General features: G+C 41.0%; 1 protein-coding gene and 1 long non-coding RNA gene across 9 annotated transcripts in view; both read left to right on the top strand.

Annotated features, from left to right (window-relative positions):
- The window catches only part of LOC116431670 (uncharacterized), a 312,877-nt gene that overhangs the window by 88,652 nt on the left and 198,106 nt on the right, over positions 1–26,119 (top strand). The gene's annotated exons all lie outside the window — the stretch shown is intronic.
- LOC116433368 (uncharacterized) lies at positions 23,964–25,479 on the top strand. Its single transcript, XR_004236291.2, has 4 exons — positions 23,964–24,279; positions 24,362–24,439; positions 25,136–25,282; positions 25,394–25,479. It is a non-coding gene; the product is annotated as an uncharacterized LOC116433368 (long non-coding RNA).

The raw sequence follows: 26,119 nt of genomic DNA, 5'->3' as shown, positions 1-26,119 counted from the left end.
ATTCCCTTTTCCTACACTTTTCCACTTTATCCCTTCAATATCCTCTACCGTAAAATTCCTTTCCATCTACTTGCCATTCTGACTCATCGTTTCAACTTTTTTACCCCTCTTCATCCTCTGTCAATCAACTTCTGCCCCCCGATTTTCCAAACTAATATCTAAATCAGAAACCAGCTTCCAGTCTCTGAAGCGCGGAAGGGGTACTCTACTTTACAACAAACCTTCGAAACTTATAGGCCCCGGACTCAGAGTCGTCCAATCGACGTCGTAACTAAACGCTATTACGCAACGCTCGTTCCGGGGGGAACGAATAAGTTTTATCTCGGTAATAAAACGGGGATCGGTCGTCCATCCAACTTTATGATTAATTACGAACGTCAGATGTATCAGAACCGACGCCGATGGAATCGAACGGGCCCGAGTTATGGAGGTGGAAGCATATGGTTGCAGAACTTACTAATATGATAGTTTCGTAGATAGGATGAAAAAGGGTTCGTTGGTCTGGAACGAGCGGACTGGATACGCGTAGAGAGGATTGGCCCTCGCGAAGGTCGAACGGCTTTCCGATATTGCCAGTGCTCGACTGATAATTAGGAGTTCCCTTCGATCGTGTCGATTCAATCAACTTTTCCACGCTTGTCCCTCTCCTCTACACCTACGTCCCTGTTCAGGAGCACAGCTTATAACCCCTTATCTAATAATATTGCGCGAGACTCGTGGCGAACATTTGGAACAAACAAATAACAATGTCGTGTATTTTATGAAGGACGATGTCGGTGGAACGCACCGAGCCACTAGTCATTGTATACAGCCGAATTTTCATTTTTATATTAAGATACAATGTATATTTTGATAATATTTTAACATCCTATAGTTTTATTATTTTATATTTTTAAATACGACATTGTGAACGAAATTTTACTTTGATACGTGAGCGTGAAGACGTGTTTAAATCGCGAAACGCTTTTCTGTTCCTGGCGAATTAGGAGCCATGCGAAAGAAATCATAGGGCAAGGGGTTAATCGTACCTCCGGCTTATCGGCGAAGAAATGACGCTCACGTCCAAGGCACCGCCGGTTCGCAGATTTGCATACATAATTCCCGACAGCAGAATCGCGGAATTCTGTCAATAATTTATTATGCGGCCGCGATGGAACGTGCCTCTGCCTGTTGCATACAAATGCAGACGCTAATCGACGCGCGGAACGATCCCGCTTTTGAGGAAAAATCGAGAACGCCCGGCCGACGCGCATACGTTCGCGTTGAATGACGTATAATCATCATTAATTGCAACCGCAGGGAAACAATCGAGCATAATACTCTAATTACACCTTTGCTTGAGATCGAAAAGGGAAACGTTTCGTTTGGCCGCGGCCGATATTGAAATTCATGGCCTACGTCTTTAAATAAAGCGATTGAAATCCGCTGTTGGTAGTTTCCGTTTCAATCAGCCTGCTTTTCTCGTGGCGATAAATGCGAACAGTTCGTTTCGTCGCTGTAAGTAATTCTCGATTGTAACGTGCAATGGATGACGCCTGCTCCGTATTATTACGATTCAATCGAAAGGCACTTTAATACCGAATTGTTCGGATTCGTTTGTATTCCAGTTTCATGAATTGTATCGCGTTCCAATGATGGCGTATAATCATCTGGAATGAATTATTGTTCGTACTGTTTTTTAACATTTGTTTACATTATCGAATTGTAATCGTAATTGTTGACACTCAATTTTATGGAACGCAACCGTTGGATCGCGCTTAAAATACGAATCTGAATACAAAATCTGTCGTTGCAGTGGGAATTCTCGGAAGATTGCAAAATACAACTTCGATTTAAGCGATTAACGTTTATGACGAAATAATGACTGTTATCTCGTTGGTTAAAACGGAAGAAAATGTATCGGTAAATATCATCATGCAGTTTGAAAGAGTTCAATTATGCAGTACATTCGACCAAGTTGTTTTAGTGGCTCCCACAAGTACGATAACGCTTAACTCGAGTTCGAATTACTAGTACAGGTACTGATAAATTGCCCATAACCTTGTAAACGCAACTGTAAATGCAAAACGCGGTATCGAACATAAACCCGGGTGCAGTCGCACAAACTGTGAGGTGTATCTGTTACATTTGAATAGAAATGCAGCTTCTGAATTGACGATTTAACCGTAATCGATTGAAAATTGCTGCGGAACGATCGCGTAAGAATACTTCATCACATTATTGGCCAATCAGTATAATTTTTCCAATTTGTTTTTACAAATCCTTCCTTCATTCCACCAATCACGCATCTCAAAAACCTAATGGAAACCACTTATTTACAAATTTACTAATTCCCTGCAACAAATCATGTTTCTCCTAATATAAATAGAACCACAAATTCTCCGTAACACAGACAGTCACATTTCATTTAACAAAACGTTATAACTCCCATGACCACTATTCTGAACGTTGGAAATTCTTCAAAATAATAACGCAAACACCAACCAGCCATTTCGTATGTAATCGAATAAGGATAAAATTTCACGCCGAAACACAAAATTCGACTACGTTACATCGGTACCGACGAACAACAGAAAACAGTGGTGCGCGCGCCGGCATCCTGCCTCGGGGTGTGCCACGGCTCACCGGTCAACGCGTTGTCCAAACTATTACCGGTCACTTTCGCCCATCGCAGCCCCTCATCTAATACACTGTGCCGTCCCGTGTAGCGGCAGCGTTGTTTACTTTTCAGCAGACAAGCTTTCGACCGCGGTTCCACGAGCACGCATTTGTCCGGCATGTTCGAACCAACCCGATCGTGAAACCGTTCGCATACGTTCGGCCGAGTTATTCTTTATTTTTCGCTTTTCCCCTCCTCTTCTCTCTCTCTCTCTCTCTCTCTCTCTCTCTCTCTCTCTCTCTCTCTCTCTCTCTCTCTCTCTCTCTCTCTCTCTCTCTCTCTCTCTCTCTCTCTCTCTCTCTCTCTCTCTCTCTCTTTCTTTCTCACTTCGTTTCTCTCTTTCTTTCTCACTTCGTTTCTCTCTAGTATTTTTTTGTATTTCGTCGATGTAGCTGACCGGATCAGTGTTGTTGCCGAACTCCGATCGCAATCGATGCACGCTGCGCCACGGGAAAATAGCAACACGCTATTTCCCGGCGAGCCCCCGTTTCGGCTGGACAGTTCGGTTTCTATCAGCTCCACGAAGACTTTGACGAGGGAAAAATGTGTTTACCGCGGTGAAACGGGGAACGAGATCCGACACCGCAACGCTCGCGCGCGCGTTCCGCTATGGACCTAGATGACCTCCACGTTGTCGGTGGTAGATCCTTTTCGCGGCACCGGGTCGCAACCCTCCTAACTCCGGCCGCGCAACGATGAAACCGCGAAATTGAGTCCCGGTTCGTTTACCGTGTTTTCCGTTTTTCGGGGTAAATAGAACCCATTCGCCGCGGATGGCCTCATCATTGCCGGATCTTGGCCGGCGCGGCCGGTTTTCCGCGCGGGATCAACGTAATTGGACGCGATACTTTATTCATGCGCGCCGTTTACGGTTATCGGTCGAGAACCAGTCGATTCTAATTAGCCTGGCGGCTGAACACGGGGCAGTCTCGAATAGGGGTTTCAGTGCCGTTTAAATGGCAATAATTGCGCCACTTTGTGGCATTGTCGCGACGTGACGTATCGGTAATGAGGTTAATGGCGGGTTAGGATAGCAGCGAACGTTTAGGCGAGCGGAACGGGTATAGATTGCATGCGCGAAGTCATTTATTGTTTAACGAATTGGCGACGGTTGGAATGTAATAAAATGGACATTTCGAAGTTGTTACAATTTTTCTTTTATTTTGTGTTCCTTGTAGTTTCATGTGTTTAATGTAAGTGCAGAATCAGTGAAATGGTTCTTTTAGCGAGTCCCAAGTAGCCGTGATGTTATGGGGGTGAACTTTGGACTTGTTATATGTGATTTAAAGTTTACCTTATTGGGTAATCATATCATAATAAACAGTTGTCACAGACAAAGTGGAAGTTTGTTCTTTGCGCTGAAGTATGTTGAGAAGTGGGATCAGTTTTTATAAACGAAAAAAATGAGATTGTGCTCCAGGGGGAAATAAACCAATCACAGTGCTTCGTTTGTAATTCAATGTTATGCTCTTATAAATGAAATCATTGATGCGCGGTTATGCTTGTATACAGTTCTTGGTTATGGTCTTTAATCAAACCGGAACATGCACTGATATGTTAAACAGATGATGATATGTCCTGGATTAAATTACTCAGAATTAGAAAATTTAGTGCTTGTGGGAAATAAAAGTACCCAGGATTTTATAGATATTTTCTTTCCTTTATAAAAATCTTCAGAAAGAGCTAAATTTCCGCAATTTATTCGTAACAATCCTCAAAGTTGTATATACCACCGTTAGTTTTCTTCATTTTGTAAAATAGTTCGTAAGTGCACACTTTGTTCCTTTTTTAACCCATTTTTGATTATTATAACGACGCTGCTGTGTTTTTATTACGCATTATATGTCACGACAAGAAGAGAACGTCGGTGACAGAACGGCAAAATAAATTGTTTGAGAATTCGTAGGTCAATATGTCTACAATTCTTTGAGATGTCGTTTCGTAGATTTCTCGAAGCAGCGAAGATGAAACGAGTATTCTCCGCCGCCGCAAATCCGTATTCGTTCCCACTGACGTGTCTTCCTCCCGAGCACGCGTGGCTTTCAGCCGGAAAGAGACTTGACTCGCTAAAACCGGCATTTCACCTCCGTGAATTTTATACTGCTCGCCGCAGTATGAACGAACGTGCCGCAATTTTCGGTAAATTTCGTCTGGCATAGAGGTTCGCGTGAGGCCTTTTACCCGAGGCGAGGTTCTCGAATGAAGATTTCTACGGGAAATGCGAAGTGCCGAAGCATTTTCTGGGGACACTAGGTTTTTACAGACAATATACGTCCAAACAATAGCAATACTATTCTCTTACGTGAAATTGGCTGATTCTTGTACCGGATATAACGAAGTTTTATATTACCGTACCATATTCCACGTAAAAATGTCGACAATATGATTAGTAATTAATAATAGAATTATTTCGAAATTGTTTAGAATTGCAGAAATTCTTCTTTTATATCCGATTAGAATTTGTTCGTGGTACACTTTCTTCTGTATTATAGAGGAAAGCTTCCATCAAAGAAACTTGATTATATTAATTAAAGATTTTAATATTAAAAATGTTGTCTTGTATCCTTTCAAAACTCTTATTTTGCTGTTTCATTGCTGGTCCACGATACCTTTACAACGTCCATAAAGATCTAAGGTGATCAGTCGCTCGTAAACTGGACACCATAAATACATATAGAATACGAAAGGAAACGCATTAAAATCGTATACGATCACACCGTTAAAGTAAAAACATCTTAATTTACAATAAAACCCTGAGCCAATATCCCTTAATCCCAACATGAAAATGATTTGAGACTTTACGAGGAAACGATACCATTTCATATTCACGTAACAGCCACTTGAAAACTTCGTTGCATTCTTAACATCGGGAATAAAAACTGGAATATAGATTTGTACGATGGAGCCCGACGAAGGGCAAGCGTGATGGTAGGCTTAGGGATTACTAAATGTTATACTATATATTCAATTTATTCATATTCGGACACGCGGGAGCGCTGTTTTAAACGTCCGTTCACGAAGGCAACAAATCGGCGACTCCTCGAGTTAAAGTTGCGCTACAACAGCAGTTTCATCTAGATTTCTTTCTTCCTTCTTCTACATTTTCTGTTAGGGCCGAAACAAGCGCCCTCCTCTGTTTCTCTTTTCCCCCTTTTTACAAAATACCTACAAATTAAACTTCGATTTCCACAATACTTGCTATTTGTCCCCTCGTTTCTTCTCTCAACTACCCTGATATAATTGTTATCAAACGATTCATCGTGACGAATACTTCCCAAACAGGTGCACACTCGTGTATCGAATATTCATATTTATTTATCGAATATTCCCAATATTCAACACGGTCGTAACACTCCACACTCCGAAAAATAAATGAAACTTTAAGTTGCAACGTACACGATGCACAGCACAGTGGAAGCTTAAATCGCGAAAACCGCCCCAGCCTTACGGTGCGCCCGAATTCATAACGTTCCCGTTATTTTCTACCTTCCCTCGTTCTCGAGACTGTAAGCCTGGCCGTTTCGCAAGTTGCTGGCCGGCGAAACGCGTAACAGAAACGAAGCGCGCCGCGGCGCTAGCCGGAAGGCTCGAAAAGCAGACCTCATATAATGCTCGCAGTATCTGCTCAAACAAAGCAGCGGCAATTTCTAATGGTCAATATACGCGAAACATCGGCCGCGCACGGTCGACCGAGGCTGCAGGATCCGCTCGATCAGCTGCTGCGAGCCTCGATATAATGTCCGTTAATCCCCGATAGGGCGTGGAAGAGGATAGAACAATCGATCCGTCCACAAAATGCAGGTGAATCGTCATGGCCATAGGTGAAATTTATTGACCTGTGGCTACAGATTTGCCATCGACAATCCGGAAACTAGAGGAGTGCGGGTATCCGAGATATTGGATTTGGGTCGGGCTGGACAAAAATCGGACGGTATTCGAAACATACGGGTACCCCGGAAACACGACGTTTTCTGGTATCTCGGTGTTGATAATATGTATACTAGAAATATTCGAATATTTGCCATCTAATAATAGATGATAATAACAGATGTTATAATAGTAATAATACTAAGGTATTGTATATGAAGATTTTGCGTTACCCAGAAGTATTGGATTATTAAAGAATGTCGAGTATTTTAATGTTATTGTTATATCTGTTATTATTGTTATTATTATTTATTATTATACTATAGATATTCTTATAATATCTCTAGTATAAGTGTTATTATCAGTAAGATAGTAGAAAATGTCGCGTTATGCGGAAATATTGGATTACTCGAAAATTACGGGCATCTTAGTGTTATTGTTGTATTGTTATTATCTAATATTGCATTATATATATTATTAAAAATATCACTAATGTGTGTATTATAACCACCACGGTAATCGAAAATGCTCGGTAATCTAAAAGTATCGGATTACCCGATAATTTCGTGTTTCACAGGTGATCGAATATTTCAGGTACTTATATACCTTTTCTCGAAATGTTTGCTTTGAAATCTTCCGTTTCCGTTAAAACGGGATTGAAAATGTTACTTGCTTCTTTTTGGCAAGGAACGAAACAATTCAAAGCTCACGGCGCGAACAACTCCAACGCTAACGTTGTTGCGTGTCGGGGATCTTGATTGCGTTTAATGTAAATTACGTGATTTCTCCGGTTAATTGCCCGATGCGCTAGGATTACGCGGGATTTGAGAAACATTAACATAATTGTACACGTTCCAGGACGTACGAGCGGCACGGAAGTAGTTTAACCCCGATGCGATACTCGGTTTGCGCGTTGAAAATATTACTGAAAAAATAAAACTACGCATGCTTTCTAGTGCTCCATTCTGCTTAAATTCGAAAATATCCTTGCAAATATGAACGCGCAACTGAATGGAAAAAAAAAACAAAACAAACGCAACGATCTTGAAAACACAGAAACATCGTTGAGTGCAGAAAGAGTGGAAAAATACGATAAAGCTAAACGTCAGCCAGCAATCAGCAGATTACAAGATCGTACGTAAGCTCCACAGTCTAAAGATCAAATTTACAGAATACCTGCGAGAACCTCTGAAAATTAATAAAATAGTTTCACCCAATATTTCGCTACACCAAGATACGTCACAGTAAATCAACTCTATCAAGAGTTAACTTGTAGTATCGTCTGAAAGCGATCAAATCCAAACTCGAAACAGATTCAAAGAGTTTCATTCGAGCTACAAATACTTTCCCGATAAAAACGGTTTTCTATCGTGACTTTCATTACGAGTCCTCGATCGAAATGCTTTCGCTTAAACCTAGCCGAAGCCATTCGCGACGGAAGTTTTCCCGAGCGTTTCCACGAACGACACGTCGCGGTCGTTTTCTTACGCGAATCGTAGTACCTGGAGGATTTCGTTTTCTCTGCGGGTCTCTTCATCCAATATAATTCAATATTTCATCGCGCGCAGCTGGGACAATGGATCCCTTGGTCACGGGCGCTTATTAAGAAAGAAAAAGGGAAGGGAGGAAAGCCACTTTTTCAATCCGATGAATACGTAAAGGGCGTGCGCGCGTGCGCGCATACGCGGCCGGCATCTGGAATCTCGGTCGTCGGAGGCCCGCAATTAGTGGGTTAATAACTCGGCCGCTTTGTAGGAATTAATTGGAAACCAATGAATGAGAATGAGCTCGCGACGATGTGGAAGTTTCACGCGGCGGCAAGCGCGATCCCCCGACCCCTCGACCTTCGCCCGCTATTGTCTTGCAGAGGGTTTCTCTGCTAAGCCAATTATTGGGCCTTGGAAACGCCGAGATTCGACGGAGCCAATTTATACCGGTTTCTCTGTGATTCCCTTCTAAGATCTGTGGTGCCTTCTGATTACTGAAATAGTCGACACCCAGACCCCCTTGCGTCGGATCAATTCCAGACGGCCTACGCAGGCACGGGCAATCCTTGTCCATGTGCACTGCCGAATTACAATAGTTCCTGGAGTTTCTGCTTTTCATGTTCGTAACTTTAACGCGCTGCGCATAGTTTCGTTCGTGTAAAAGGCGTCCGCGATTAAAGGTAGGATGGTGTAAAGCGCCGGGATAACAGAGAAGAGGATATAGCGAAAGGTATCATGATGCAAGGAATCACGTTCTAGTGACCTTTGCTTAACACGTTAAGCGCCATGGAAATCTGGACCGGAAATTATCAGCTTAGTTACATTATTAAACATTTTCATTGGACATCGGTTATCTCGCATGTTACGATTGTTTTCAAGTAATTCAGTAGCGTCGGTCATCAGTGGCTGACATGGCGATTAACGTGTTAATAGTAGAATTACTGTTCAACTTGAAATGAGTTATTTCTGTTTGATTATTTTACTGTTGTTGAAATTACGAAAATGTGTCTTCAAAATGTATTCTTGCTGTTTCTATGCGAAATTATAAATGAGTCACTAGAATTGCTTAGTAGTTATGATGTCAATGAAATTAGGTCGAGTACAGCGAAAAATTCCTGTGACTTCTGATTTACGTCGTGTAAGGCACCGACAGGAAACTTTACTTTTTATTTGTTACGAACACAGTGTATACGTCTTTTCGTGTGCTAAATCTTGCACACTTTAAAATCTGGTACAAATGGTTCCGTCTTTGAATCCCCAATCCTTAAAAAGATTGCATGTACTCTTTCATACGAGAAACCGTCCATTCATCTAAGTTCCAAAGATGTCTGTCTTCCAAGCTCCCTTCGCTTTTCTTCAATTTCTGTGGAATGCTTTACACGCTTAAGAACGACACCTTTGCTGGTTGCGAACTTTTGATGTCCCGAATGTCATAAATTCTTTAACTGGAGCCCTCCCTGATTTCTCGCAGAAACATATCTTTGCTACTGGGTTGTTCTGTTTCCTCCACTTATACAAATATAAGTATATATATACAAGTTAGGTTTACAATGTAATAAAAATTATAATAATAAAGAATTATTAATAAACCTATGTTTCTTCGGTACGTTTACATTTTATTCTCTTAATACATCTATATTTTTATTAATCCTTTACACCCTAAAGATGACTCTCAGTCACCATTCGATTTGGTATACAAAAATTATAAAGCCTTGCACACAATATTAAACTCTGTATAATCCATAAATATGTGAAATATAGAAACAATATCTTTGTTTCTTAACTTATGTATGTTCTATCATTCAGTTCGTATCGAAGAACGTCGCCTATAACTTATTAGAAAATGTTGAATATTTCTAATCAGAGACTTCCGAGTGCAAAGGGTTGAAAATTTATTTATACGTCCTAAGTTCCTTAACAATCGTAGAATGTTTCGTGAACGCTTCGTCTGTACGCGGTACAACCAGGTATTTTTCCCATCCGATTTTTGCTTGTTTCTACCCGGTTCGAGCTATTTTCGAGGGTCTATTAGCGAAAGTCGCGGGTCGTTCCGTCGCCATTTCCGAAGAATAATGACAGTACTTCCGGTGGATACGTATGGGACTCGGCTAATGCACCCGGTATTGCATCTCCTTCCGCCAAGGGATCGACGCTGGCATGTACATTTCGAAGTGACGCCGCGCCGCGACGCGCCGGAGTGCGCGCAGTTTGAGAAGCTCAGGTACAGAAAGACCGCGCAGAATCCGGATATGCCGGTGGAAACGGAAAATACCGGAAGCCTAGAAATCGCATTCGATCCTTCCTCCTCATACGCGGCGAGTGAAAAGGATTTCGAGACAGGACCCTTGTGTCTTCGCCGTCCTTTCGGAGCGGACAGGTTCTCATCCTTTGATCCTATTCCCTTTCAACTTTAGTTTGAAAATGGTACAATAGGATTGGGGGGATTCGATGACACACTCATTAGAGAAAAATTCCTTTGTCCCCTTTTGCGATAAGTACCAAAGGTTTCGCTTGTCATCATCACGAACTTTTCATATTAAAAATTGCCTTACTTTCTGTAGATTCTATGATGTTACTTAAGAACTTTCAAGAGTATCGATCCATGAATCTTTATAGTCTCTATTGTAATACAAAACTGAACTTTGCAATGATTTTATTTAATTCAAGTTCAAACGACAATGGAATAAGGTGAAAAAGAAACTGTATGGGGCTCTTACGAAATCTGGAATAACTTACTTTTGAAGAACTTGTTACTGTACATTTCTTGTGAAAAGTATTACAATATTTTAATAGAAATCCTAAGTATCTAAAATCATTCAGATTCGTCAAACGAATTTCAATTCGATTCTTAGTTAAGTATCACTGGTTGAAACAAAATAACGAAATCGAAGATCGTTGGAAAAACGTTGATTTTGAGTTGCGTTCGTTGTTTCATATCTTTTCACCTTTCGGAATACTCGATGAACGATGGAATCGCGGAAGCTTCTTCATGCTGCACGGAAGTCGATTAATCCCGTCCCGAAACAGGTCGAAATAAACGGACGGTAGGCAGTCTATTAAAGTATTAACGTCGATGGATCGTGAAGGCGGATAAGAAATAGATTACTAGCGGAGTACCGGCTGGAGAATGACAAGATAACTGGTTCCAACGTCTTGATCGTTGAACAGATATCAGGGATGAGAAGATCAAGATGGAAAGTAGGAGCCGGTCCCTGTAAAGAATACGAATACGGTTCGGCGATCATCTCCGGAGAAGATTAAAAGTTCCGTCTCACTAAACTACACTCTGACCTCCCTCCGTGCCTTAGCGAGTTCCCATACTTCACTAACTAGGAACTCTCTCCATCTCTATCCCAAGTCGTTCTCTTTCTCCTTCTTTCTCGGTTCTTTTCCGGTTCTTCTCTCCCTTCTGCATATCTCGCCTCCATTTTCCACCCATCTTGTCTCCGTTTTTATTCACCTGTTTCCTTACTTCCCGCAGCGCGCTACCCCTTTTCCCGCAGTCATTGTGGAAAACATACGCAAAATATTAGCGAATCAAAGCTTTATGAGGGAAATCCTATTTCTCGTTATTATCAAGGGCTTAGGAAATATCCTTAAATTAACACTTATGAACACTTGAATTAACACATTGCAGTTTTACAATTCACAATACTCAATAATCGGTATTATTATTAAGTATGTGGTTCTTGCGTTTTATCTTACTAGCTTCAGTAAATAAATGTCTAAGCTTATTTAATATTGCCCAGGTTTTTATTTTTATTTCAGATGTCTTGATTAATTGAATCACACGCTTTTCTTCTAACTACTTAGAGGTTTGATTTCAATTTGAAGCGTTAAGAATGCTCGTTTTAACTTCTGCATGTCGATATCGATTGGTGTACTATAATCTCAATAAAATTTTAAACAAAGAATAAACTGACCGCACAATTCAGGAATAGTACCCCTGTAAGCTGTGTTTTGGGACGAAAGAAGTTCAACTAAAACCACTCGCGATGGACGTGACGAAACGTTTTCCCGTTGTGCACGAGGGCGAAGGTCAAGTATGAAATATATTGCTTAGGAACGGAGAAGCAAGGAAATCCCCTTGACCCTTTTCTTCGAGGGTGTTTACCTTACTTTAATTTAATGCCGGTCCACGTCGAGGAAAAGCAAGCGTGAATGGGCAGTTTTTCGCCGGGCTTTTGTGCCGCGATTAATTAGAAGCGTTAAAAATGGCACCGTTCCCTCCGCAGAGGGCTTGCCGGAGCAACGAGGGGAGAAGAATGAGAAAGGAGAACGTAAAACGACCCTCAATCTTTTTCTTTCGTGGCCACGGTGATATACTACATGTTTGGGAGAATTCTTTCATGGGAAATTCGGAGGGTGCGAGCAACTTCGCGTCTTAATCCTTTTAACCGACTTGTTTCTCCTCAAGTACGTAATCCGAGCATGTGATATAAAAGTACTTTTAACAAAAAACTCACTGATGCACTGAACAAGACTTTTAATGGAAATTTATTCTGTATACGTTTCGATATATTTATCATTTTCACGCAACTGTTCATTGAATCAACCTAAATCTTGCGCATCTAATCGGCGTTTTTCTTTTACTATAACCTCTTGCTCTATGATTTACTTCTTAATTATAATCGAGACAACTACTCCATTGTTAATAATTTACTACAAAAAGAAAACATTGTAATGCTTATCCTATGTCTACGTTTACTCCATAGATCAACGATTGTAAAAAGAATATATAACACTTAGATCTTTCGAATTCAGTTTAAAATTTTTGTTACGAGTCTGACACGATATTGTAGGTCAAAGGTTTAAGGGAGAAACTAACCTTCTTATTGCTCCAGTCATCATTTTAATTCATGCGTTCACATTGCAGGGAAATCCTTGAATCAATGGACGATTCAAAACAATCTTCAAAACACAATTCAAACTGAAATCAATGGACAACTAATAATTAAAACAATTTTCCAAAGATATGTATAAACAATCAACATATCGCATATATCATATACCTCGTATAATTAGAATAATAAATCGTGCATGGTAAGATTAATCCACTCCCGAGTCAGCGTTATCAATCCACCATAATTGACGTCGTAATCGAATAGGCGGGAAAGTAAGCAGCACCGTGTCGCGAAAATGCGCGGCCGCGATAATTTCGAGCGACAGGGGCAGCAGCGTTAATTTCAGCCGGCACGGAACGCACTCTAATCCCCGATACACGGTTTCCCGTTCCGGGATTACTCCTGTTACGGGTTTCCCGGAACGTACGCGCGGCAGAACGACGAAGACGCGTGCACGGGTCAGAAATAACGATCTTGCCCGGGAATCGTGAAACAATTAAAGCGGCTTGTCTCGTCGTAACCATGCTTCTGAACGGAGCCTTACGATGCGCGAAATCGTCCCGTGACTCGTATGTATATATACCGCAGCTAGCAATGGGTAACCCAAGCTATGGAACTCGTTCGAATTTGTAGTACGATACAAATCAAACTGCTCAAAATTTATTTCAACAGTGTATGATATATATATACAAATTGATTTTTCTTTTCTTTTTCATACGTTTAAATTGCAAATTTTTAAGAAAGCAGGAATATCGGTATTGCTACTTTTAACGGATAAGTGAAGATTTTCTTCCCAAATTTAGTTTGTTTATTACGACGACTTCGAGCTTCGATATCTAAAATCGAAAACTGCGAACGAATTATTTCATTATTCAATTAATGAGAGGCTGACATGTGGTTTTTTCTTTTAGTATTTAAGACTTCGATGCATCATTCAGGTTTTTATGGAAAGAAATGTTAGAAGTTAAAGACAGTCTCGTCTACAAAGAGTTAATAGGAAAATGCCGACTGTTAAAGGTTAATCTTAGTCGTGGACGTTGTAGACATTATATTACAATGAAAGGTGATTCAGACTGTGAATTCTCGGATTATTCCTCAGGATGTATACCATGAAATTTTGCAAATATGCATTCATGAATTTCTTCTCCAGCTTCCATTTATTTTTGTTAGTCGTCCGATTGAAACGAATAATCAAGGTTATTCTATTTGAATATAAGAACGTTCTAGAAATTTTAAATATTCGTTTAAATATTCGGTTTAAGAGGATCCGTGCATTCGAATGCTTCGGATTGCCGCCTCGCTTGAGCTTGAAACGATCGAAGATCCATTACTAGTAGCATCTGATCGAATTACTCAAATACGAGCTCATCTCGGCTTCGAGGGGGGTACACTCTGCTCGATGGACAAGTTGTTCAGTCTATAACGGCAACTTGAACCAGCAACGATAAACTGTAATTCCGTAGGAGCCGGGCAGCCCGGTATTTACCGAAGTCGAACGGTACGCCGCCCCCGCAGCCCATGCACCTCCCACAATCTGTGAAAGTCTCAATTTCAGGGCTAACTACGTGTTTAGGCGCGGAGAACTCAGTAACCTGTTCCAGGATGCGCCGCCTAACTATATGATTGGCGGAGCAGTACGTGCGATTTGTGGGATTGCGTGTTACGAGAAATGTTTGCATCAATTGTCATACTTTTCATTCGATTTGAATTTTGTATCGTATGGATCTTAAAAAATCTTTGTATTTTTTAATGAGAGAGGTAGATGCAGTGTCGGGTGGGTAAGAAAGAATGAGATAGATGGTGAGATGGTAAAAGAGAAGAGAGTAGGTCAAAGAGGAAGGGAAACGGGAGGAACGAACACTGAGAAGGGATGAAACATTGTAAGAAATGGAATAGAAGAGAGAAAGGGAGTAACCAACGATAAAAAGGGAAGACAGGGGTAGAAAAAGGGATGAGGAAAGGAAGAGGAAAAAAGTAAGAAGGGCTGAGAAATTGTAGGAGTGAAGAAAGAAGAAAAAGAGAGAGTGGGAAACGACAGCAAGAGAGGGAAACAGTGAGAATGGACGAGAAATTGTGAGAGAGAAAAAGAAAGAAAAAATGGGAAGTGAGAGACGATGAAAAGGGTTGAGAGCAAAGGGAGAAAAAGGGTGAGTGAAGAGAGAAAGTAAGAAGGGTTGAGAAATGATACGAGATAGAAAGGAAAAGAGGAGAGCAGAGATGAAGGGAAAATAACAGAGTGGCAGAGAAAGTGAGAGAGATTTAAAGGGAGAGAGATAGAACGAGAGATAGCGAGCAGTAGCGACAACGAACAGGCTCGCGAGAGTCGAGAGGATATAATCTCGTCGACCCGGAGACGTTATGGGTTCTGTTTCTGCCCTCCGGCTGAGATAATGAGGAGCGATACTGGGATTATTAAGGAGGCCATCAGCACGTGCCACCCGCCATTCGTCGACGTTACGATCCGTCTCGAAAATTCAGCCGCCCCGCCATCCGCCACGATCCCGGCGCGCTTAGCGCGCTGCGAATGAATTCCGAATGGTCGGCACGTCGACCCGACGGGGGGTGGTGCAACGTGCACACGACGAAACTCCCCTCGGTTCTGTAATTGAAGTCGAGTGTAATAAGCCGGGACAATCGCGATGAAGATTTACCGCCGGACCAATCGACCGTCCGCACCGGAATTTGATTCACTTGCGGATAAAAAAGATGGAGATCTCGCGAAACTGACGGAACGTGGAAGATTCACGCAAAACGGCGACATCTTCTGATGTTTTCTTATAGGAACGCGGAAGGCAGAAAAATATTCAAGAAGGTCCACCTGATTCTCTTCGTGAAAAGAAATAAACGTCTACGCGGAGAATTATTTATGCAGTGGAAGAATCGCTTATGACGGTTGTATTTTCAGATTGTTCGGATTTCGTAATACGAGGAATCGAAACCGAGGATACTGATGGTAGATCTAGGATGAAGAATGCCGGTTTGATTGATCAGTTTTCATCCATTCTCATCTGATTTTCGATGCTAATTTTCTATTCGTTGATACGAATATACTTAACCTTTAAATGAGTTGTTCAGAAGTCAACGCGATTAAGTTCAGAAAACAGAAATTGAGAAAATTAATATCTTGGCCTCTGAAATTATTATACGACATATTCAGTAGCTATAAAAAGAAGGCCTTCGATAATTTCCAGATATGCATACTTAAAGGATAATTCTCGCTTCCGTGCCATCCTGTTAAACATCGAGTCATCCTCTAACGTTACGAACAGTGTTCTTTTGTTCAAATCCTTCGACGCTGGCGTAACGTAACCGGCTGAAAAGGCAACGTCGAAGACAGAGATACGATTGCGAGCGGTTGAGGTCTGTCTAACCGAGGACGCGAACGTTGTCGGTTCGTATCCGATCTTGTCAAGGCTTATGGAGCTATTTATTGCTGCTTGACAAGCTACCGGTCGCGTAACTCGATTCCCGGCCGTAAACGTTGCCTGGGAATTGCGTGAACCCCTGCAAATTCGCGGCGGAAGTCTCTTCTATGAAATTACACGCAATAGAATCAGGCCAGGCTGCGCTTCCGCGGAACCAGAAGATAAATAACCGGCCGCGGTTCATGTGGATAAGCTGGTGAATTTTTCTTTTCGAGCTTATTTATTCCCTTCTCGAAACACCAGTGCGCTGAAATATCGAAACGTGTCCGTGAATCTGAATTCGCCGAGCCACATGGTCTGGGCGCGTTTCCTGGGATTATACGAGACTCGAAGTAATTCGGAAACTGCCCGTCGAATTCCTTTATTGATTGAAATCGTATTTAACTCGCGTATTCGCGTTTGGGCGGTAGTCGTGTTTGGACTGTACTCTTTCCGCGGGGCAGCGGCAGCATCGAAAGCCAATTAATGGAACTTGTTAATCAAAGTTCGTGGATTGCGATGCATGCGAAGAGGTGGTGCACGATTTATTAGAGAGTAATTAAAAGACAAATCGTTCTTTGGGCGCGCGTGAATTTAGTATGTCGATGCAATTAATGCAGTTCGTGTGGATAAATGTTAATACGATCTGACCCTTTGATGGGGTATCGCGTGTGGAACCGAGAATTGCAAGTAAATAATGTAATTATCTGTAAATAGGACATTAGCAAATAGTTCTCTTCTTTTCTCGTATTTTGGAATTGAGTGTATGAATTATGTTTCTAAATGATTTTTAACATTGTTCTTTAACGAAGGTAATTACCACTAGATTTATGGACATTTATTCTACACTTTATTCCATCGCTTCTAGAAGACTACATGTTTGTTCATATAGATCGCCGAAATTAGAGTTTCAAGAACAGAGAATTCTAATATGTATACGTATAATTGCACCAATCAAAATCAACTTAAATTGTTACGAAATAATGTTTAAAAAATTCAATATCCGTCAAATTGACGGGTTCCGTAAATCTAGTGTCCATAATAATTCAGGATTTCGAATTTATTTGAAGACTTCGGTCGACAATTTTAGGCGACGTTCTTAACGGAGGAAAATAACATAACAGAAGATTGAATGTAAAACGTTGGCAGAAAAATGTTAAGCAACAATGTACAATATTAGAAGTAATGGGACTGGCTGATCAGCTTTTAAGGTTACAGAAAGACAAGATGAGAAACCAATACGTTGAAGAAAAATTCGAATTTCATGAGATTCAAGAAGAAAGTAGTGGCTGTTCGGGAGAAATGGTCAGCGGGGTCTCCCACGAGTCTCTTACCCTCCTTGCATACTGAGTTAAGTAACTGTAAGAGGAAACGATTTGTCAGGTTTATGAGCCATCGAAGTGACTAACAACGCCATTGAATATATGGTTTTAAGACGACGGGGGTTGCGTACCTTTCGTGGAAATATTTTATACCTACCAGAGTTGGACAAATACGACACGATGTCGCGACAAAAATTTATTCCCCTCGTAAGAAACATTCCATACTTTATATTTCAAATAATCCATTATTTTTCGAAACTGTTGCTCATACACTTCAAGTTGCGCTTGGTAAAAGCGACGCGAGATAGAAGGGAACAACGATAAATGATATTAAAGTGGCATCTTTGTTCCCTTCGCTTTTTTCAAGGAAATGAAATTCCCCGTGAGATATATTACCCATAAATTAATTTACTCTTCTTGTTTACGTTCTAACTAAATTTACATCGTTTACACTGACTTCATTCATTTACGTTCCGCAGCGTCGTGAAGATGTTCAAGATTCTTTGCTGTTATTAATTTAAGATTCTTGTATCGTCATTAGTTTAACAAGCATAAATTGAATTTAACGTCATTTATAATGTATTGGTTCTTTCCTTAAGTATTTTTAAGCAAGAACATACCAAACAGTAAGCTCGTGCTTCCGGTCTGGCGAACAGTCCGGGACAAACGAACAGCTTTTTAATAATTCATGCCAGCAAAGCGGGAGACCGGGGTAACTAACGATGAAGTTTTCTGATACGTCGGCGGGGCGCCGAACTTCAATTGCGGCGGTGTTTGAACGCTCCTCAAATCCGGCGTCCCGTATTCGGGAACCACCGAGAAACTTCGCCAGTTTCTCGTGTCTCCATGTTTATTTACGACGCCGTGAAGTCGTCACGTTTTTCCGAAGACGGTGCCAGTCTCGGTCTGGGGAGACCTTCGTTTTCGTTTCTTTCTTCTTCCCTGGCTCGAGTATTTATTTTCCAGCGGTCCGCTAGTCAGGGCGTGCTAGCGACTAACGCTTCATCGTCGAAACAGTTTCCCGGAATTCGTTCGACGTTCTGTGAATCTTTCAATACTTTCGCATGTATTAAGTAAAAAACACTTCTGGACTACTTATCAGCTTGGCGTAATGATTCTTTTACTTACTAAATTGCATATTTTAAAATAAAATTTCTATAGAGTAATTGGCAATGATTTGATAAATGAATTCAGCAGAAGTTTGCTTGCTATGGCAGTGATTTTAACGTTGAAGAGAAATAGTACTAATTGATTTAAGATACCGTGTTGCATTTCTGATTTACATTAATTAACACAGAATGCAGTAATTATATTCTCAGCTTCTTCCAGTTAATGTAATTAAGCTTCACAATTTATGTCTTTCAAAGTCTCTTCCAGAATATGTCCGTACGGCGACATGTAGTACTAATGAGAAAGGAGCGAATCGGTAGTGGCAGGTAAATAATGCATGAATAAAAGTTAAAGTCGAAGATCAGTGACTACAGATACGGAGGTGAACTTATTTAAGCTTCTTAGATAGAAGTAAAATATTCAGGGAATGAGAACTTCGAGAATGTAAATGTCTCAAAGTGGATCCAACCCGTTACTGAAACGTTCTAAGTTTGCTCTGGAACGAAAGTCTTTGTTTGAAATATATTTGAGTCGTCAACTCGCATCGACTAATTAATAATCTTCTTACAGTATAATTACAGATAAGAAAGGCCCATGTTCAATGCTCTTAACATTCTAAGTATGCAGATATAACTCGGAGAAATATTCTGCCTATCATTCTATTTTACTCCATGATTTATAGTTGCCGGGCGAAACGCCTCAATTCCCCCTCGTCTTGAAGCGTTTCGTCATTATTAAACGGTTCCTTAATCAAGACATTCCTGCGAGGACGACTTCAGAAAGACAATTTACAAGAGAAATGCCTCGCGTCCCTTTTGTTGCGTCGTCTTCGCGATCACGCGGCGGAATTTACTATTCTGAATTTTCACGCTACGTGTATTTAACGCATCAATTAATAGCTCGTTTGCTGTGCCCAACATTTACACAGTGTAAGAGATCCTTTGAGCATGCTTTTTCAGTTTACTTACCTCTTTTACTTCCTCACGTTCAGTCGTATCGCAATTACAATCCATTTTTAATTACTCTTTATATAAATTTTCATAATTAACTGAGGCGACGATATTTATTACATGCTCGACAAATAAACATTCCATGAAACGTCTACTTAGAAATTATTACTTTCACTTTCAAAATCATCAATAAAAATAACATTTACCATAACATTTGATACTTTGAAACAAATATTCTTCTCTGAGTTCGATCGTACAATTAAAAATTAGGAAGACACTCTAGAATCCCGTCTCAGGTAGCTCACCTTTTACACCACCGCCAAGCATTATAGTTTCGTGTCGAATGCCACACGAAAACGCGCAGCAGATACATAATTCCTCGCCCCGTTATGGCAAGGCTAGAGTGTCATTGTTAATCGCACACGTATTAGAATGTTAAATTACATACGCGGTCGACCTGTAATATAATGCGCGATAGCGTCGAACGTTATTCGTGCCATTATTCCGCTCAAAAACAGATTTGCAAATACGCGACGCGCAGCGGTCAATGAATAATTGATGCACTTTAAACGAGCCGAGAACCGGGGGACGCGATTTTCCCCAAAAACAGCGTATCGGGTTCCTGTTACGCGGCAATCACCGGATGCGGAAGCTCATTATTACCCGATATTTCGAAATAGCGAACGCGTCCGAACGAAACGACGGGGACTGCAGTTTCTCCTGCAGTCGCTGATAATCGGCTTCAATCCGCGCCGTCGACGGTCACGTAATCGTTTTCAGCCAATTCCGCAGCGGGATTCTCGGTCGGGTTGAAATATTTTATCGCGGCCCGCTCGGACGGAATCCGCTTAAACAAAATCAAGTTAGCATGTAGATTTTCGCTACCCTGAAATTATTGGCCAGACGCGGCCGAACCGGCGGACTTCTCGCTACTTAATGCGTTCGAGCGTGACTTTGTAAATAGGATTCATTAACGTCGCTCATTTTTTTATTTTAATTTCCCGTTGAACCCCGTGTTTCGTTTCCCACGAAGATGATTCTTCCAGTGATATTATAAAAATTTGAATATCATACGAAAGTATAGAAAATAAATGGATTATGGAGGCAATATTTGGTGAATATTTCAGATTACAATTGTGAATTCTTTGTAAAATTTGAAGGTACCTAGAAGTAACTTTGAGATCTTAGTGAAAATTATCTTTCAATAGACGTATTATTCCACGAATTACAATTGAAATATTTTAGATTGGAATTGTAAACTCTGCGCCTAATTTGAAAGTAACCTACAAGAAACTCTGTTTAAAATTTTTATGAAATTTCACTTGCGATAGGGATATTATTCCTCGAGTTACAACTGAAGCTATATAATGTCACACGGACTACTATATACGATCTCATCCATACATTCGAACTTATTTCTAAACCATAAAATTTCCTAAATCCTCGCGGAGAAGATCAGCAGGGATTGTCGGAATTTCAAGCACGGAACGGCCGGAAAGCCGGGATCCAAGAAAACCACGTTATTAAGAAAGCTCTGTAGTAAGTTTCCACGCGGTAGCACCCGAGAACTATTTCCAATAGAACGGGCAGGAATGCCTAACCACCCGGCGTCCCCTCTGTTTCCAGGGTCGAGCGGATCGATTGCTCGACGACCGATCGAAAGAAAGAGTGAAATCGGCGAATCATTAAAATTGAATTCCGTTGAAGCGTCCCGGCCGACCGTAGGGAAGGGGCATATTCGAAGGCTCGAATGGAGATGACGAGAGAGCCCAGGTCGCGTCGTTGCCTGGCAATTGCCGTCAACTTTGAAGTCCCAGGCATCCGGTTTCCTGCCGGAAGTCCGTATTCGACTTATTGCCCGTACTTTCTCGTGCCCACCCACCGCGCATCCTCTGAAAATCGTCGTGCCCATTGAACCGCCACGGTAATTTATTTTCCGAGAGAAATTTGCTTAGCTTCCGGCTGCCGATTTTCGTTACGGAATTGGATCCGTCGGGCGGCGCATATTAAATGAACCCCGCTTATCGACTGGAAACTGACGGGAATTGTGCGGTACACAAACAGTTACACGTTTGAAAATAATCCGATAACATTAAAAACACGTTTACCTCGTATACCGTGATGAAACGTTAACATTAATGCATGGAAAAATGAACACGCTGCAAGAGATGAGGTGCAACGAAATCCTTGAGCTGAACCTGGGTATGTATACACGTAGGTGTGTGTTTCTCGCTCTTGTTGGTGCTGCGTTTAATTTCTACGCGACCTGCGTTCTTGTTTTATTATGCTGTGGTACTATTGCGAGAGGTAAAAATTAGGGAATTACACTTTATTATTGTGAAACCTTGTTTTCGAAGAATTTAAAAGGAGCACATACATGAGTGTAAACATGAATACGTTTATAGTTACGATAGTCGATACAATAATTTTGATGAAATTGAAAGTGTACTTTTATTGATGCAACGAAAATATTGTGAAAAATTGATATGAAGGTAATATCTCGTACTCATGTCTAAAAGTCTATATTTTCATTGCATATCCTAACATCCTCGAACGAAAATATCACAATTACTTAAACATTCAGCGAACAATGTTAATAACACGATAACTAGAGAATCGCAGACACACGTGCTCCCTTAATCTTTACAAATGGCGGTTCCTTTATGGATCACTAAGCGTGCCTCATCCCGCATCCATCAAAATCACGCGAGCCCGGATCCATTTCTCGATTCTCAGCGGAATACCGACCACCTCTAGCCCTTCTGTCATTTCGGCCTGGCTATATCAACAATGATTATTCATCGCCTCCCGCGTTAGCGCCAATATTCTCACCGACGCTCTTAACTGAACTTAGAATCTCCAGCCTTAAAGGATCACAGAGAAAAGTCATGTAAAAGACCAATAGTGTTCAACGAATTTATTAAAGACAAATGGTCATAAAACCAATCTTTTTATATATACCTTTTTGTTATTACTTTTTAATTTAACCCGTTAATTTACTTTTAATTTTAATACATAACATCTTGACAACAGTCAACGTACCGTGACCGGTCAAATGACCGGTTTCAAAATTCAACTTAAAATTCCATATTCTCTTACGTTTATATAAATGTATATAAGTTACTATTTTCTCCGATTAATCAGTTTTTCAATTTTTATCTTTCCTTTCCTTCCTATTTCCGTAAAGAAACATTCATCACCTAACTCGTTTACCTTTATTTTGTAGAAATTGTATACAAAGTACCATTATGAGATGACTTGATAACTAGCGGAACGGTACAGGGGTACGAGATGTCCTTTTGGTTTACAGTTTCATAGTTTTGATTGCTTACGTATAACCGTATTGACGAAAACTAAATTAACGAAAATACCAGAAAGTAGGAAATAAAACCAACAATAAACTGTGTGCGAAAAATGAAAGAAATGAACCAGCTGTATTCCTCAGTTTAGCCATTAAGGGATCTCCTAGCAGTACATGCCGGTACGTTTAACATCAAGGATCATCGTGGTCCCACGTGCGCAAAACAGGTCCAAAGTTCCTCTCGAAAGCTGGAAAAGAGGAAGCGTGAAAGAAAGATCGGTCCCGTAGGAACGTGGTTATTCCAGGGAAGGGTTCGAATGGGGCCAATTCGAATTCCATGGGCACCGATATCGCACGGCACATTTAATATTTGCTGGAGCAAAGCGGCTGGTAGGAACGACACCTAACGGACCTACCGACGCGCGATTCGCTTCATAGATTCCTTGTAACCGTCGCTGAGACCTAATTCCGGCTTCGCAGTAACGATTCCCGCGGTCCTTTCCTTCGGCTCCCTTATCCGAATGCTTTCGACAGTCGAGCGGAGCTCGGAAAAAGAGGAAGCTGGGCCAAAGGCGATTTGAATTCCGCGAACGTGCCGGGACCGCGTTGTAAAGTTTGCTGTTCGTTCGAATATGGCCGACCGAGAGGGACGTTCCAGGAGGCGTCAGCAACTGTACGTACAGCTCGTTTCAAGGATATCTGGTATGCACCGTGGCCGACGGACATAATGCAGGTTCGGTCCGCACATAATGGCAATAGTTGGCTCCGATCCCAAAGGCCCGTCCCACCTTCCACCGTGTTAGCTCTCTCCTTCGCCCTCCATCTTCTCCATACCGGCGCCCCATTCTGTTCGCCGGCTGAATCTCTGTCTTTCCCTCGGTTCCTCTGTCTGTCTGTCTATCCGTCTTCCTCTGTGTGTGGATGCTGCAGTGACACGACGTCGTCGCGGGGGCTTCTCCCGTCCTCTAACGAGCGGAATCCGAGACTATCGATCTAGTTACGCGAGGATTCTGGCCCGTGGTACTCGACGCACGACACGACACCGGCGGGAACGTAAATCTCTGGCCTCGGTAGCGCACCGCTCGCCTGATTTTCGTCGGGCCTCACTTTTCGCTCGCCCGACCGCCGTTGAACATGATTCGGCACACTTCCAACCGCCGGGATTTCTGTCAACCGTTTTCTCGTTAGCTGTGGGTCCAGCCGGTCATAAGATTCGAGTGGATGAGAGTTGGACATAATGGGTGGACGAAGAATATCGAATGTCTTCATGGTTTCTTTCCTGTTTTGTTGAAATTTTTGCATTGGAGGTGTTGGATATTGTCTCGTGACTGTTTGGTATGTTAAGGGAAATTTAATTTCATCAACTTTTTTAGGTGGAATGTTACTGGTTCTCTAGCAGTTGAATTATTGTTTGTAGAACTATCGGATAGATTAACTGAAGGATTTTTTAAATATTGGACGATCGAGATTGTAGCAGACTTTTGTGTGAAAGAGAGTGAGTAATTATTTCTGTCTGTTAGTTAAGATCAGTAAGAAGAATTTTGGTACTCTGATCTAAAAACTAAGTAGTAGATTTCAACATATTTTTTGCCTTAAGTATCTCACATCTTATACATCTTCGAAATTTTGTTAATGGAATGAATGTAAACGTACCAAATATGAAACCTTATTCATTACATCAAAACAAAAGAAAATTACACATTCCTTCCTTCCGATGCCCAGAATTTATTTATGCGTACACAAGAATTATATTAATACCTTGAGAAACAATATTTATAAAGAAAATGGAGAGAACAATAACCCTTTGCACTCGGAAGTTTTTCATTAGAAATATTTTAACATTTTCTGATGAGATAGAGAGGATATTTTGTGAAACTAACTCGAAGAGAAATCGTACGTACATTGAGGAACAAAGCTATTTTACTTCAATATTTCTCAAATTGATGAATTGTACGAAATATAATATTAAATATCAAATATTATAGTTTTGCTGTATGAAATCATGTGGTGAGTGAGAGACACCACTCGAGTGCAAAGGGTTAAAAAGCAGTAAAAAGCATTTCTGAAAAACGCAGCGCGGGTAATTGCAGTCGCATAGCAGCGGCGAAACAATTTACAAACCTTTGAGAGGCCCGCCGACTAAACGAGAGAGTTAACAGGAACTTGGTAAACTAATAATTTTTATTGTTAGAGGTATCGTTGGTCGGGCAGCGGGGCGAAAATACAAGCGGAGCAGCGTTACAGAAAATTATGAAACTCCCGAGTGAATCACACTACCGCGCCTCCGAAAATAGCATCGAGGCGTATGAATAAAATATCCCGCCACGAAAATTCCTCGGTAAATGTTGTTCAACTTCATTAAGTTATTGTCCTTCCGCCTGCTTTGCTTTCAAAGCGAGTGTTTTACATCATAGCTTTAATGAAAATAAGATTTCTGTTTTTCTTGTAGCAATGGCGGGAGGGAACATTTCAAAGCGGATGTGTAATTGGTTTCAGCATTGTAAACATTAAGTACTACCCTTATCAATACAAGAGAAAATGAACATGTTTGAATATAAATAAAAGAAATTTCATTTTATTTACCTGTCAACAGTTTATTTAACCATTGAAGATTAAACAGTCTGCGAGAAAACATTTCTTTTTCCGTCACAAGTATTATATATTTTCCAAACACAATTTATTCATATCTTTCAATGGTGTTTCTCATCGGGAAAATCTTAAATGAAATTTTTTGCTTCGCCACACACACGGGTTTTATTGGCTGTACTATGGCAAATTGGATCCCCGTGCTGTGTAACAGGTCGAGTAGAACGGCAGCGAAAACCAAGAGGTAATGGTGAAAAATAGAAGGAAAGAACTACTTTTTCAAAGAAAAAGAGTTGTGAAATTTCCGAGCAAAGATTGTTCTCCCCCCCTAATTTTCAGGTAAAAAAATTCACGATTAAAACTTCGTCGGTACATTCGACTGAACCAAGTTTCACAATCACTCGGGTCGAAGTACGCGGAAAGTAAACTGGGAACCGTAGCTTTGTGTTAATAAGAAATCTATCAAAAGTTACATTTACATTTTTTCATGCAACGATACTTCTCCCTTACAATGGACAGGATACGCTGCATAAAATTTCTGCAAAATGTTTTCCTTTAAAACCAAGGGACGACGCGCTTTTCAAAACGC

Source organism: Nomia melanderi, chromosome 6, assembly GCF_051020985.1.
Source record: "Nomia melanderi isolate GNS246 chromosome 6, iyNomMela1, whole genome shotgun sequence".
Lineage (NCBI taxonomy): Eukaryota > Metazoa > Arthropoda > Insecta > Hymenoptera > Halictidae > Nomia > Nomia melanderi.
This window is presented reverse-complemented; position numbering and strand designations above follow the sequence as displayed.